Here is a 14,433-nt window from a genome sequence, read left to right as displayed (position 1 = left end):
TGACAGCTGCTAAAACCTCAACTCATTCAAAACACCACTAAGATTGTAGACACCACTCTGGTTTCTTAGCAGTACCCAGTAAACAGAGAAAGCAAGGCAGACAGACACTGCAGATGTCTCTGCCCAGGCTCTTCCCTTGAAATTCTCAAGCACATACTATGAATGTGTGTAAGACATAAAACTCCTGCTTTCTTATTGCCCTTCTCTGTCCCACCCAGATGAAACTTTCTGAAAGAGATCTTTCCATGTTGCCTCAAGAGGCAACTATATCAAGCCTTCTCTCAGTTCCTTGATGGATCATGTCTTCAAAATAAGGGAGGAATCCAGTCCACTATTGAGATTTTATTACTAGCTTGTATTTCTACAGGACTGTTTTTTCACTTATTTAATTTGTTTCTAATAAATAAGATCTACTTTTATACTTTATTTCATTCCTTGTCATTTTCTCTTGGAGAAAAATGTAATGCTGAGTTCTGAAACTGGAACAAACATACACAATTCTGTAGTCCCTGAACTCAGCAAAAACATCCTTATAAATGAGGAATATCTAAGCCCTGAGTTCAAACCCCAGTCCCACCCAAAAAAAAAAAATGAGGAATATCTTTAGACTCAAGGAAAAGGTACACATGTATTATTTTATTTTTAAGACAGGATGATGTACCTCATTTGGCAAGGGACACACAACATAGGTCTCACTTCTTTGAGTCATTGGAAGCCCCTGTAGTTTTGCTGCACTTTACAAAAGCCAAGACCCAAAACAACAACAAAATGCTAAGACCTCCCCAAAATCCAGAAATCACAAGTGACCCTTTGTTTATTCTCATGTACAAAATTAATGTTTACACTATTGATTTGAAACAAAGATCCTGAAGTGGCTTCTGCTCCAAGGAATCAGTAAGAAATATCCTTGCAATCTAAGGAATCAGTAAGAAATACCCAGTATATGCAAACATGCTTTAACACATTTTAAAACCTTTTTATTAGTATACAGTAGTTGCACAGGGGGTTTCATTGTGACATTTTTTATATATGAGTACAATGTGTCCATCCTCACCATTATTCTCCCCCATCCCCTCCCCACTTCTTTGAATGACTTCATCAGAGTTCAACATTCCATCTTCATGCACATATAGAAAGTGCATCAGCCATATTTACCCTCTTCATTTACCTCCTCCTCCCACTAATACCCTCCCCTTAACATGAGCTGTTTTACATTCTTGTCCTTCATTGTTTAAGTGTATGTTCATTGTTCAAAGGGTCTTAGCACATTTTTTTTTAGTTAGAGATTTATTATAGCATATTAGTAAGAAAATCCTGGTCCCTGACCACCCCACATGAAGGAAAAGAAGCCATGAAAAGTGCTTAAATTAGCAGAGAGATAAATCCATAAGCAGTGCAGCCCAGACAAAAACTTTTGTTTATTCATGGATAAAAAGGAAGCAAAAGAAGATACAAGAAAACTGAAAGGGAGCCCCAGTGAAATATGAAAGTAGATGAGAATTGCAGGAGAGACATGGGCCTTCCTGGGAGTCTCTGAACATTGTGGGCCCTGTCTCCAGAAAAACGCACATAAAATGCACATGCACAGTGTAAACAATATCAGGAGGGTTCTCAGGCCCCTCAGAGGCTCCTAGAGAGTTCTGTGGTAAATAATAACACAAACATCTTTGAAACCTACCCTAGAGCTTAACCAAGATGTTTAGGAAACAGGAAACTGGAGAAAAAGACAATTGTGTCATTCAGAACAAAATCACTGCCAAGGATTCTTTTGCTTCAGTGAGGGGTGATAGGTCTGCTGTTCGACCAGAACTTGCGTACTGAACCCAGGTGTGGATAGTCCTACATCCCACACTATTTTCTTTATAAGTATTCGGTTAGAGATAGGGCCAGCCCTCAAATTTTTTACATATGAAAATCATTTTAAATTTTTTGATGGTTCTAATTCAATCATTTCATGTGGTCATAAAAATAATTTGTGCTTAAGTGCTCTCTGAAGACTCTGGTTCCAAGTGCTGTAATTCCTTTCATTTGGCCGACAGCCTGGGTGACATTTCCCTGCTAAGGGCCTCCCATGGGTTCCATCTGGATCATTTGAGTCTCTGGATAATTTGCGTTTACTTTATGTTGAGATGGTTCCTGGTTCCAACAATGCTGTGTCAGAGATGGAGTTAAGTGCCAAGTTTGCTTAGAGGTTTGAGACTTCAACATTTCCGATTGTTATGCCAGAGAGGGCTACTTTCTGAGGTAACAGATTCAAATAACAGTAAACAAACTAGAAAAAGATTCAGTCTCACTCACAATTAAAGAATTGTAAGTCAAACCAATAATGAGGAACTGTTCTACAACATTTTTTAAAGTTAAAACATAACATTATTTGTAAGAGCTGACATCACTGAGGAATGGTACAGTTCTTATCAAGTTAAAGACTATTTTATTAATATGCGAAGAAAGCAGTAAAAATCTCCCTTCCTCTTGACCTAACAGTCCCATCTTTAGGGAAGCTTGAAGAGGGTGGGGAAATAGAATCCATATTACAAGTTGTTTTCAGCAGCATCATTTGTACTGAAAGATTAAAAACATCCTACTAATTGGACAGCAGAAGATGGCTGGCTCTGTGGTAATGGCTAGTCCATGGGGACATTTTGGTCTATGTTGCCCACAATAATCTAACTTACACCCTAACTTATACCCAAGCCCAGAGATTGTATTGTAAATGCTTAGATGACTTAGCTATGGCCAAATTAAAACAAGAGGAAACTAATTTTTGAAAGAAAAGCAAGATGAGAGGAAACATTTTCTGAGGAGTTTAGGGGAAAGATGTGTCTCTCCTAAGAAAGAGACACAAGAAGCCATTTATCCTCTAACTCTGAACAGAGTGTTGGATGTGGTCACTGGAGCTGCTGCAGCAGTCTTACGACCCATCTGAGGAAGAAATTGGCCCTGAGGAGCAAAAGTTAGAGAAATGGAAAAACCTGAAGGCTCGATGACAACATTGATCAACCCACAGCCTCAACTTCCATATTCATGAAATACTAAACTTTTTTATACCTTCAGCCAATTTGAGTTTAATTTTTCTGTGATCTGCTGCCAAAAGAATTTAATAGAAGATCCAGACCTGGTGGCTCATGCCTGTAATCACAGCTACTTGGGAAATGGAGATCTAGCAAAAAGTTAGAAAGACTCCATGTTGACAAACAAGCTAGGTATATTGGCATACATAAGTAATACCAACTACACTGGAGATGTGTATAGGAGAATTATGGTTCAAGGCCAACCTCAGGCACAACTGTGACGCCCACTCCAAAAAATAAGTCAGAAAGTGCTAGGGGCATAATGCCTAGCAAATAGAAGGCCTTGAGTTAAAACCCCAGTACCACCAAACAAATAAAAATCTAATAGAGTCATGGCTGAATGCCGGTGGCTCACGCCTGTAATCCTAGCTACTCAGGAGGCAGAGATCAGGAAGATCGCAGTTCAAAGCCAACCCAGTGGATAGTTCATGAGACCATATCTTGAAAAACCCCCATCACAAAAAAGGGCTGGTGGAGTGGTTCAAGGTGTAGGCCCTAAGTTCAAGCCCCAGTACTGCAAAAAAAAAAAAAAATCTAATAGATTTTTATCTAATAGATAAATTAATTTTATCTTCTATATACATTATAATAGTGAAGTCTGATGTAAATCTATAGCAAGTATATGTCAAAAATCATAGATAAAGAAAGTAAAATCCCCCAAGGGTATCCCGTATAATTATAACTATATAAAAAACATGAATATATATACATACCTAGATATCATGTAATAGTAACAAAATATATCAGAGTTGAAGAAATTAAGAGTGAGATAAAATATTTTAAAATTTCAAATTTATACTCAAGTGTTGCTTTGTAAGTTTCCTTCATGTCATTCTTCAAAATGGTGAGTCCCTAGAGATGAAAGGGGACATTTGATGTATCCTGGTTTCAAGTATAGTTACTGGAATATTTTTAGTCTTACATGAGTCAGATGAATTCAATTCTGTTCCAGTAACAAACAGTCCCCAAATATCAAAGTCCTAAAAAAACAAAGGCATATTTTCTTGCTCAGGCCATATGCACACTGGAGTTAGGTGGAGAAGTGGGATCCTCACCAGTCCCTCAGAGTCCCAGACTCATGGAGCAGCAGTATTCTGATCACTGACTGAAACCAAGCATGCTGGCAGGAAGAAAATAAAGCACGCAAATAGCATCCTGGATTTTAACGTTTCTATCTCCTGGTGTCCACTCACATTTCATTACCACAGCAGGTTACATGGCTATACCTTAGTTCCAAAGAAGAAAGAAAGTCTAACTCTCCCAAGTGCCTGCAAGCCCAATATTTGGCAAATAACACAAACAACTACACAGGGTTAAAATAAATGGCTGTAGGAAGTAGAGCACAAGTATATGTACACAAAGCAGAATTTTGTTTTTAATACCAGAGCGTTACGGGAGAGGTAAAGCCTTTATGTAGTAGAATTAGTACAGAGACACACAAAACAACCTTGCAGTTTCTGCGTACATGCCCTACTTCACCCAGCAATGGATTCAACAGGATTCCTATAGCTTCATAAAACATGTAGTTTGAGTCTCCACATGCCATAAATATAACAGAGACTGTTATGTCATTCTTAAGGTGCCATTATGAAGACTACCAGACAGAAAATAGACTCATTATGACATAACATGCCCATGAAAAATCTGCACACATCACCAAAAACAACTAACGATGCACCTCCCTGATAGAACTTCTTAATGCTTCTCCTCACTTCCCACTAGCTTCCCACATGTGCTTTGGACATTTTTTTTTTAACACTTTAACATTCTGGTCTCAGATCAAGCATAAATTCTAAATTGTGAAACTTAAGAGTCTACATATCATAGTTGAGTCCTTATCTTATTTCTCTCCTCTTCCCCTTCATTCCTCTTTGTCTATGGGGAAAACTTTTTTTGGACCACATTCTCCTCCTAAATGTTGCACCCTGATTCCCCAGAATATGGCTCAATTTCCTTTTTCCACTGCCAACTGTGACTCCTTCACCATTCAGTTCTCATTCTTCCTGAGCTGCTGACTGCAATAGTCCATAAAAGCCTTTGGGATTCATAGGCTGCTGGAAATCAAAACTCTCAGAGTGCTGTGTTATTTCCTCCTCATTCTTAGAAGAACAGGTGGGGTTCCTTCTCAGAGTACTATGGTGGACCAACAAACAAGTTAGGTAAGGAAAGGCTAATTTTACTTTCCCTTTTTTGGTATTTTCCTGTTTATATATTTTTTCTGTTTGGTTTTTTTTTTTTTAATCTTACCTTTTCTTGATTGGATCAACCAAGAATCTTTAGATTGTAAGTAACAGAATTCTTCATTTAACTGTGTTTTAAAAGTTTTTTTTTTCAGATAGTCCCATAAATCATAAAACATTCAAGGATAGGTCCAGTTTCAGGCAAGGCTTCATCCAGGGACTCAAATGATCTCATCAGAATGTGATTCCTCCTCTGTTTCTCTGCCTTCCTTTCTGGCTCTTGTCTTAGTATTTGGTAGATTTCCTGTCATGACTGAAAGACAGATACTGGAAGTTCCAAGGGACATAGTCAGTTCTCAGCAGTCCCAGCAACAGTCCTGGGTTCTACAAACTATTCAAGCCATAGGATTCCCCAATCCACCAATAACTGCCCTGGAGGAATGAATATAAAACTGGATTAGGCCAATCAGGCTTCACCCTGGGGTTGAGAGTGAGGTCATGGCTACCCAGCTCATGGCTGTGGAGTTGGGAACAGAGTCCTCTTTTATAGAAAGTCGGTTGAATAATTGCCAACAACCTTGGCATGAGCTCCTTTCCTGCTTCAACATTAGTCCTTTGCTTCATTCTGGGGGTGGAGGAGATAGAAAAGAAGTGGTATCTGTCTTCAATAACAACAATTGCTTCATGTTCTGGCATTTCTGTTTTCATGCAGTCTTCCTGAAGACCCTAGTGGTTCAGAAGAAAGAGTGTTGACTAGGGGTCTGATACCTAGTGTTGGGTCTCAGCTCTGAGACCAGAGATAACTCACGTTGTATATGTGGGGTTTTTACTGATGAATTAAGGAGAAGGACTACATGATCTTCTAGGGCCTGCCATTTCTGAACACTACAGTTTTCTTGTTCTATGACCCTAGTACAGGATTGCAGAAGTTACTTTGTTCAATGCCTCACAGCCAGCAAGAGTCCCAACCTCACCTTGGGGTAAAGCCCTTTCTAGTACCCCAGCTGCCACTCAATAAAAGGAAGAAGGAAGGGAAGGCTGATAGAATTGCTAATTCATTGTGTATAGGAGTGGGAAGTAGAGAAAACAAAGATACCACTAGACTTTTTGAATTAGTGACAAAAATGATCTTAAAACTGGTACAAGAAAGGAAATGTTGTTTATTTTCTGACCCATGAAGGAGACTAATTTGGTTTAACAGATTTACCTATTTTTAAATGTAGGACAATGTGGAAATGCACAGAAGACCTTTAAAGTAGAGTTGTAGGTTGGCATGTAGGACAAGGCTACAAATGTTGAGGCCAAAATGGACTGAGTAGAAAGCATGACTGAAAGGTGGACCAGAGTCCTGGAAGGATAGCATGGGTGAGGTCCTAAGACTGGGAAACATCCACTTTCCAGGGAAGACAGCAGGACACTCCCCAAAGAGGAGCATCCAGAAGACACATGAAAGAGTTAATGAAAGGGGGAAGGAAGGAGAGAGGTAGGGTAGAGGAATGAAGGTGTCTGGTGACTTCTCTCAAAGGGACTTCTGGATCTACCCTCAGGTCACTGGGTAGGAGTCCCAGACAATGACTGTAGAAAAGACAAAGAAGGTGTTGAAATGAAGGCAGTGAACACAGCTGAGATCAGACGACTTTGCCTGCTCAGCAGCATAGGAGGGCAAGGAGTTGGCTAGGAGCACAGAAAGCTTTCAGAAACTGAAGGGACCATGGAATTACAACTGTGAGGAAGAAATTAGAGGATTAACAAAGTTGGGTTTTTAATACTTGTCTGGCAGAGCTGACCAGCTGATATTAAATTGTGTGAATTGCTCCTTAAAAGGATGCTGAAATGGGATGGCAACACAATGACAGAAAACGAGAACAAGCTTCACACAAGGTAAACCAAGTGGACTTTTTATTTATTTTTGGTTGCTCTAGAGACCACAAGTGCCATGAGTTGTTTTTTTTTTTTTTAATTATGCATTCCTTTTTTATCTCCCCACTTCGTTTGGCAAAATGTTGTGGGGCCCAGTGAGTCCAAGACTACCTAGGGAAGGAGACACACTCTTCCTCCAGAGGAAAGCATTTGCTTCCTCTGACCTCTGCCTGGTATAAAAAGGAAGGTGCCATGATTTACAAATGGAATTACGAATTCTTGCATTACCCCAAAACAAAGCTGTGGCAGAAATTACTACCCCATTTCTCTTGAAAGGAGGAAGCTGGACCCACTGCTGAAACAGTATGCACATGCACAACCTTCTTAATTGTCTTTTCTCAAAGGAAAGGGAGAGACCTAATGCATCCTTGGGTACCTGAGTTTTAATATCAGTCCCTTGCTGGAGATCCTGGCAGCTGTGAGCTCTGTGCTGCCACCTAGTGGAAAGAGTCGGTAATTCAAAATGCTTGGGAACTGTCAGGAAAGGAAAACTTCCTGCTTCCCAACTTCGCAAAAGGGAAAGAAACAGAAAAACATGAACCAGAAGAGACCATCCGGTCCAGAGTGTCTGTAGTGCAGCAGCAATCAGCCTCCCAACAGCTGCAAACACATCCCTTGTTATAATGTCCTTTCCGCAGGCTGTGGGGCCAACCAACACTCCTTATGCCGAGCCTGGAGAAACATGGCAGGTGTCTGCAGAGCACAGCAGGTGAACCCCTGACCCCACAGGGACACAGCCTATGCTGTGGTTTCTGTCCTAGCAGTAGAACTCTTCCTTTTCTGGATCTGGGCTTCATCATCCTGCAACCCTCTTTATTTCAGGCTCAGTGATGACACAATAGGTGACCACTCTAGACAAAACACTGCACAGAAAGAGATGAGACAAGTTAATGAGATTCAGCCAAAGTCTCTTCCCCATCCCATCTCCTGCTCCTTCACAGGAAGCCAAGTCATAACAGGAGGCCAGCATTGCTGCAAGCATGGTCAGTGCCAGCAGGCAGCACTTTGGGTGGGAGTCTTGGTTCTGGTTCTGTGTCAAGTAGAGTCTCTCCTGTGTTTCACTTTTCTGACAAAGAATTTCAAAGTCCTATTTGGCTCATATATTCAGTTCTTAGCTATCACCAGCCACACATCTGTTGGAAGATGGCCTTGTTTTCCTATTGCTAGGGCCACGTCACTGAGACAGCCCTGTTCTCTCACTAGTTGTACATGGCAGGGCAAGATCAAAACAGACCTTTTCAACTGGTCATTTGACATCATGCAAAAGAATTAGTGAATGGTTAGAAGACTAAAATCAGTGGTTATCAGAATTTGGGGCAAAATCTTTAGATATGCATTTCCTGATGAACAGGAATACTCTATCATTACTTAAATAATTTCATGAAGACAAGTTTGAAACAGAAAACAAACAGAAGACTGTGAATTCCACATAAGATTGCCAAAGGTGGTGCACTATCTATTGTTTTAAGAAACAACTGACTTTTTAAAACCTCCATATGATTTATAAATCAAAATCATTTTTCCCTTGAGTACAATCCAGAAAGAGTAAAACATTCAAAACACTAAACTTTCAAAAGATCTGTTGGGTTTAAAAATTCTATCCAAGAAAATAACTCCCTGGATTACTTTAATAGCCATGCAACTCCTGAAGGCACAGATGAAAGACCCCATCAAAGTACAAAGTGTTAATAATCACCCTCAGTGTCCAGCATCTAATTCCTTGTTCTTTTAGACAAGCATCTGCCTAGTTCTGTTTTATTGTTTGATTTCATTATGTATTTCTCAAACATCTGCACCCAGGCTCTCTGAGACAACAGCAAATTCCACTTGGAGATGAAACTGCACATGAAGGGGAAGGTATTGCAGAATCCTGCAAACCTGATGATCCTTTTAAAGGAGTTTGGAGGACTGCAAGCACCACTTCCCCACTAAACACTGCCCAACTGGAAGCCAAGGAGCTGCATTTCTGAATTACTCCTTGAACATAATATAATAGAAAAACCACTCTGTTACTAAGACCCTGTGTATTGTAGCTGTAGCAGACCTTCTCAGTGCACTACCTCTTATCCCCTGGGATTTCTGATCTACATTAGTATATCCCTGTTTGCAGTCACTCTCAACAGCCAGCATCTATATCACTTGTAGAGCTGCCAAAGGCATCTACCTTGCTTGCAAGTCAAGGAGTCAGAGAATTTATTCCCTCGCACCTGAGGTGCCCTTTAATCATGAAAGGCAAGTGTGAAAACATAAGTACCCCAGCTTCCTTAACCTGATGGAAGCCACTCAGTGGTAAACTCTGTTGTCTTTTGCACAGAACTGAGCCAAAGTTACTGCAGTGGTTTTTAAATATGTCAAACTCTTTGATGCTTCTCTCTTCAAAAGGTGGAGTCTAATTTCCTTGTCCCTTAATGTAGGCAGACTGAGTGACTCTCTTGTATTGCTATGTGATTCTATGTGACTCTCCAGGCTAGGCCATTATAAAGAATGGCCTCTGCCTAGCTCACTCTCTTGAATTGTACATTCTGGGGGGAGAAAAAGAAAAAGAAAAAGAAACAGAAGCTACATCATGAGGATACTCAGGCAGTCCTGAGAGAGGCCCATATGTGGAGCAGAAATGAGGCCTCTTGCCAACAGCCAGCAACTCCCCAGCATGTGAGCAAGCCACCTTGGAAGGGGATACTTCTATTCCAGATCAGCCTACAGATGACTGCATCCCAGCTGACATCTCCCACCTCATGAGAGACTTCTAGCCAGAGCTACCCAGCCAAGTCACTCATAAAACTGGTGTACTTAAACCCTGAGACATGATCAATATTTGTTATTGTTTTTTTTCCTGACCCAAGTTCTTTTCCATGCAAAAAAAAAAAAAAAAAAAACTTTTCTAGTCTATAGTTTTACCCTTTTCCATAATAACTACCCACAATCCCTTTCACTCCCCATACCCTTTCCCTCAGCTCACAGACCATGGGAAAAAGAAGGCTGAAGTTATGAAACCGAGCAGAGGAGACAGAAGACTGTCTCCGCCAAAGTCCATGTTAACATGTAACTGCCACTGTAACAGTGTTAAGAAGAGGTGATCCAAGCCACACCTATAAAGAATCCCAATGAATGACAGGTGACACTGCACTAAATGAAGAAATGACATTTCCAAAACCAGTACCAGACTACTCATTACATAGTAGGGGAAGTTATATTTCTCATTGTATAGAAAAATCTATTGGCTAATTCAAGATCTAAATTTGAACAGCATTATTATAAAATTATAAAATTATACATAAGAAATTTTTAAGATTTTGGATAAAACTTCTGAATGACGGAAGACAATGTAAATAAAGTCCAAAAAAATACCCAAAGTGAGAGGATATATTGGTGTATGTGTGAGTGAGAAACTTAGTACCTGAAATGTATACTTCTACAAATTGCCAGGGAAGGGCGATCTAATACACAAATGAAAAAAAGCTATGAATAATCAATTCACGGTGAAAGAAACTCACCTACAACAATTATCCCTAATTCACTCCTACTATTTGTTTTAATCAGATTTACCTATTAAGTCTGTCCTTCAGACAGACTTAAGTCTGTCCTTCCTTTGAGTCTTACTATCAAAAGGAATACTGTGTGTTTTGAAAACGAGAAGACTTTTGGCTGAATGGATTGTAGTTAATGGAACTTATGAGGCAAATTAATCAATTAATATTAGAAAAAATGGATGTTTGAATGTTAGGATACTGTACTGGAAAAGCGCATTCCTCTCAAAACGATGTTTTAAGTCCTTTAAAAGAAACAAGAGGTGATCAAGTCATGAAGGTGAGCCCTCATATACGGGTTAATTCCATTACTGAGGGAGTGGATTATTTACTACAAGGGTGGACTTCTATAAAGGCAGGCCTCTTCTTGCTCTCTCTAGCTATCTCACACATGTTCACTTGGCCTTCTACCATATCATTACCCAGAGAGAAGGCTCTCACCAGATGCAGCACCCCCAACAAACCATCTTAGATTTCCTGATCTCCTAAATTGCCTACCACATAAACTTTCATTGTTTGTAATTTATCCTGTCTGTGGCATTCTGTAATAGCAGCAGAAAGTGGACTATGATACCTATCCACCACTGGCAACGTGAAGCACTTCAGCACCTTGCAGTCAAATGCACTCTGCCTCTGTAGCCTCAGAGAACTGTGAGTAACACTGATCTGTAGCAGGATGGAGGACTGGCTGCAGGTGGTAGGAGAAACCTTGTGAGCTCAAGCCACCTGTGAGTCAGGCAGAAGTCTATACTCAGATGGAGCCCTTCCCTGGGGACATGTGAAGCATTCAAACTATGGACCAAGGCAAATTCCTTTTTATAACTAGACTTAAAAGGTGGCAAGTTTCTACGAAATCCATGCTCTGTTAATTTCTCCCAATAAAGAAAACTGCAAGATCACGAATAATCTTGGGGTATTTCCAATGTGGAAACTCATGGCTTGAGGAGCAGACCACTATAATGTAGACTGCTGAGCTGTCAGAAACAGCAGGAGAAAACACACAGCCATCAACGACCAAGAACAAGTCCCACATGAGAGAACAATCTCTCAGACATGGCTCAGGTAGAGAATGTACTTCTAGCTAAGCCAGGTTTTAAGTCCCTGAGATACCTAAAAAATTAATTAATTTGAGTTCTTTCCCTTATAATATGTGATTATGTGCCTGCCTTGTGACTAAACTTACTTTTCTACTACCAGTGAGAAAATAGTCTGCTAAGTATATTACTAGGATAGAAAGGTAGTAAGGAATATATATAACTTATTTACAAGAAAAATAATCTTTCTATAAATGTTTGCACATTTATAAAAATATAAAATGTAATATGTAGCTTCAAGTGGAAAGAGTCTTCAGGAAAACACTGCTAACAGTTACGCAGCCAATATACTCATTTTAAGTAAATTTGCTTTTCTTTAAAAGTTGTTTTTTTCAAGGTCAATGTATTAATTTTCTAGGGCTGCCATAACAAAATGCCACAGCCTGGGTGACTTAAAAAACAGAAATTTATTTCCTCACAGTTCTGGAGGCAAAGAGGTCCAAGATCAAGGTGCTGGCAGGGTTGGTTTCTCTTGAGGCCTCGCTCCTCCACTAACAGGTGGCCGCCTTCTCTCTGTCTCTCACATGGCCTTTCCTTTGGGTGTGTCTCTGTCTAAATCTTTTCTTCTAATCTGTATACCACTCATATCTGATTAGGCCTACCCCACGACTTCATTTAACCTTAATCACATCTTCACCTACAATCACGTTCTGAGTCACTGGTTGTTAAGACTTTGACATATAAATTTGGAAGAGGAACAGAAATCAGCCTAAAGTAGACAGACTTTTTTTCTTCTAGTGCTGGGGATCGAACCCAGGGCGTTGCACATGCTAAGCATGTGCTCTACCACTGAGCCATACCCACAGTTCAAAGGAAAGTTTTTAATAATTCAAACTAGCTTTTTTTCCTTAAATATAAAGTTTTGCTGGGTATTAAACTTTTAACCTCTTCTTTTAAGAAGCAGGATAATAAAATCCCCGTAAGGATTGAGAATAAAACCAAAAGAAGAAACATGATGTTTAGAAATTCACATCTTTGTAAAGTTAGGGCAAAGTTACAAAAATCCTGATCTGGAAAGATCTCTGGAAATAATGCAGCCATTGCTTTCCTCCATTCTTTCTTCTGATTATCAACCTCCACTAAGCTCTAGGTGACAGTACTGAGCCTCCTTCATCATTGCTCTTTATGTTGTCTTTGGATTTACCAGACACGACGTGCTCAGACAGATTAACCCTAGCCACAGTTGACATGAGTGCTTCAGCTGCATCACCCTCCCAACTTCATGACCAACAGGAAAGCCAACTATCACAGGGTAATGCTTCCACTTATGGTGACAGGCAGGGCAGATTTGGGGAAGGAAGCTGACCCAGGGTGAAATTTAGAAGTCCCTAGGCACCACTCCCCAAGTAGTTCCTGAGACAAAGTTACTCCAGGGTTTAGTCTATTTACAGGCCTTACTGGACCTGAACTTTTCACAAAACAGAGGTATCATCTACTCACTTATTCAGTTGGTTAGTTCTTCATACAAAAAATATTTGCAGGAGTCTTCTGGTACCATGTAATTTTTAGGCACCAAGGACACAGAGGAAAGCAAAACACATCCACTGCTAGAGTTTATGGAGGATTCTGTAGAGCATTTCAAAGGGCACTAGTCAAGGTGAAAGTGGGAGAACATCAGAGAAGACAGCCTGGAAGAGGAGGTATTTGATCTGAGTCTTGCAGGATGAGTAGGAATTCCCATCAGAAGAAACACAATACGTACACATATGAATGAACTTCCTTAGGAAAACATGACCCTCTGATTAAAACCCAGGGGATCAGCAGCATTGATTTCTTCTGGAAGTTCCAGGACAGCATCTGTTCCTTGCTTCTTCCAGCTACTAGAGGTAGTTGGCATTTCCTAGTTAGCAGCTGCATCATTCCAGTATCTGTTTCCATTGTCACCAGGTGATTAAGGTCAAGATCATTTGGAAGAGTCTCCCTGAAATGAGATCCGAACTTAATCACGCCTGCAAAGTTTGTTTTGGCATGTGAAGTAAAAAAATCACAGGATCAGGACATATACATTCTTGGAGGACATTATTCAGCCTGACACACTACCCTGTTCCTCCTGACCAGGAGATTCTTTTCATGGGCATCAAGTGGTGGTCCTTATGTTCTTTCTTAGCAGTTCTATATACAAAATCAGAATAGCCCTCTCTACTGGGCATAAGAGGGCTACAGGACTGATCAGCAAAGTGGTGCCTCCCAAATAAAGGGGGATACTGGATTTTAACCTAGATGCCTTGGGATCTTGCCCAAAATAAGATCACAACTTCTTTGCCAGATGTAATCTGGCCCCACAATGGAGAGAAAATATTTCCAACCCAATTGACAGATTTTACATCACCTCACCCACATTCTGTTCTTCTACCCTTTCAGAACCAAGGGCAAAAAGAGCTGGGAACATCCAGAATGGCAGTAGTTTTCCATGGTGAAGACATGATGGAAATGCTGGGAGTTTTATCAGATTTGTTCATCTGAGAAATGTCTTCAGATGCATCGTTATATTCCCAGATCCACAACTGATATCCAGACCAAGGAATGTGTAAAGTCATACAGTGGGAGCTGAAAATATCCAGACATGAAAAACACAGAGCAGGAAGACGGAACTCCCTCTGGAGATGATGGGAGAGATAGTAAAAACTCAAGTTTTCACACA

At 40.3% G+C, this 14,433-nt stretch overlaps 1 long non-coding RNA gene across 1 annotated transcript; it reads right to left on the bottom strand.

The window, feature by feature from the left end:
• Positions 1 to 7,133: 7,133 nt before the first annotated feature.
• LOC141420775 (uncharacterized) lies at positions 7,134 to 14,038 on the bottom strand. The gene is made up of 2 exons (XR_012445388.1): positions 13,495 to 14,038; positions 7,134 to 8,034 (listed from the first exon to the last, which is right to left on the bottom strand). It is a non-coding gene; the product is annotated as an uncharacterized lncRNA (long non-coding RNA).
• Positions 14,039 to 14,433: the final 395 nt, after the last annotated feature.

Source organism: Castor canadensis, chromosome 1, assembly GCF_047511655.1.
Source record: "Castor canadensis chromosome 1, mCasCan1.hap1v2, whole genome shotgun sequence".
NCBI classification, from domain to species: Eukaryota; Metazoa; Chordata; class Mammalia; order Rodentia; family Castoridae; genus Castor; species Castor canadensis.
This window is presented reverse-complemented; position numbering and strand designations above follow the sequence as displayed.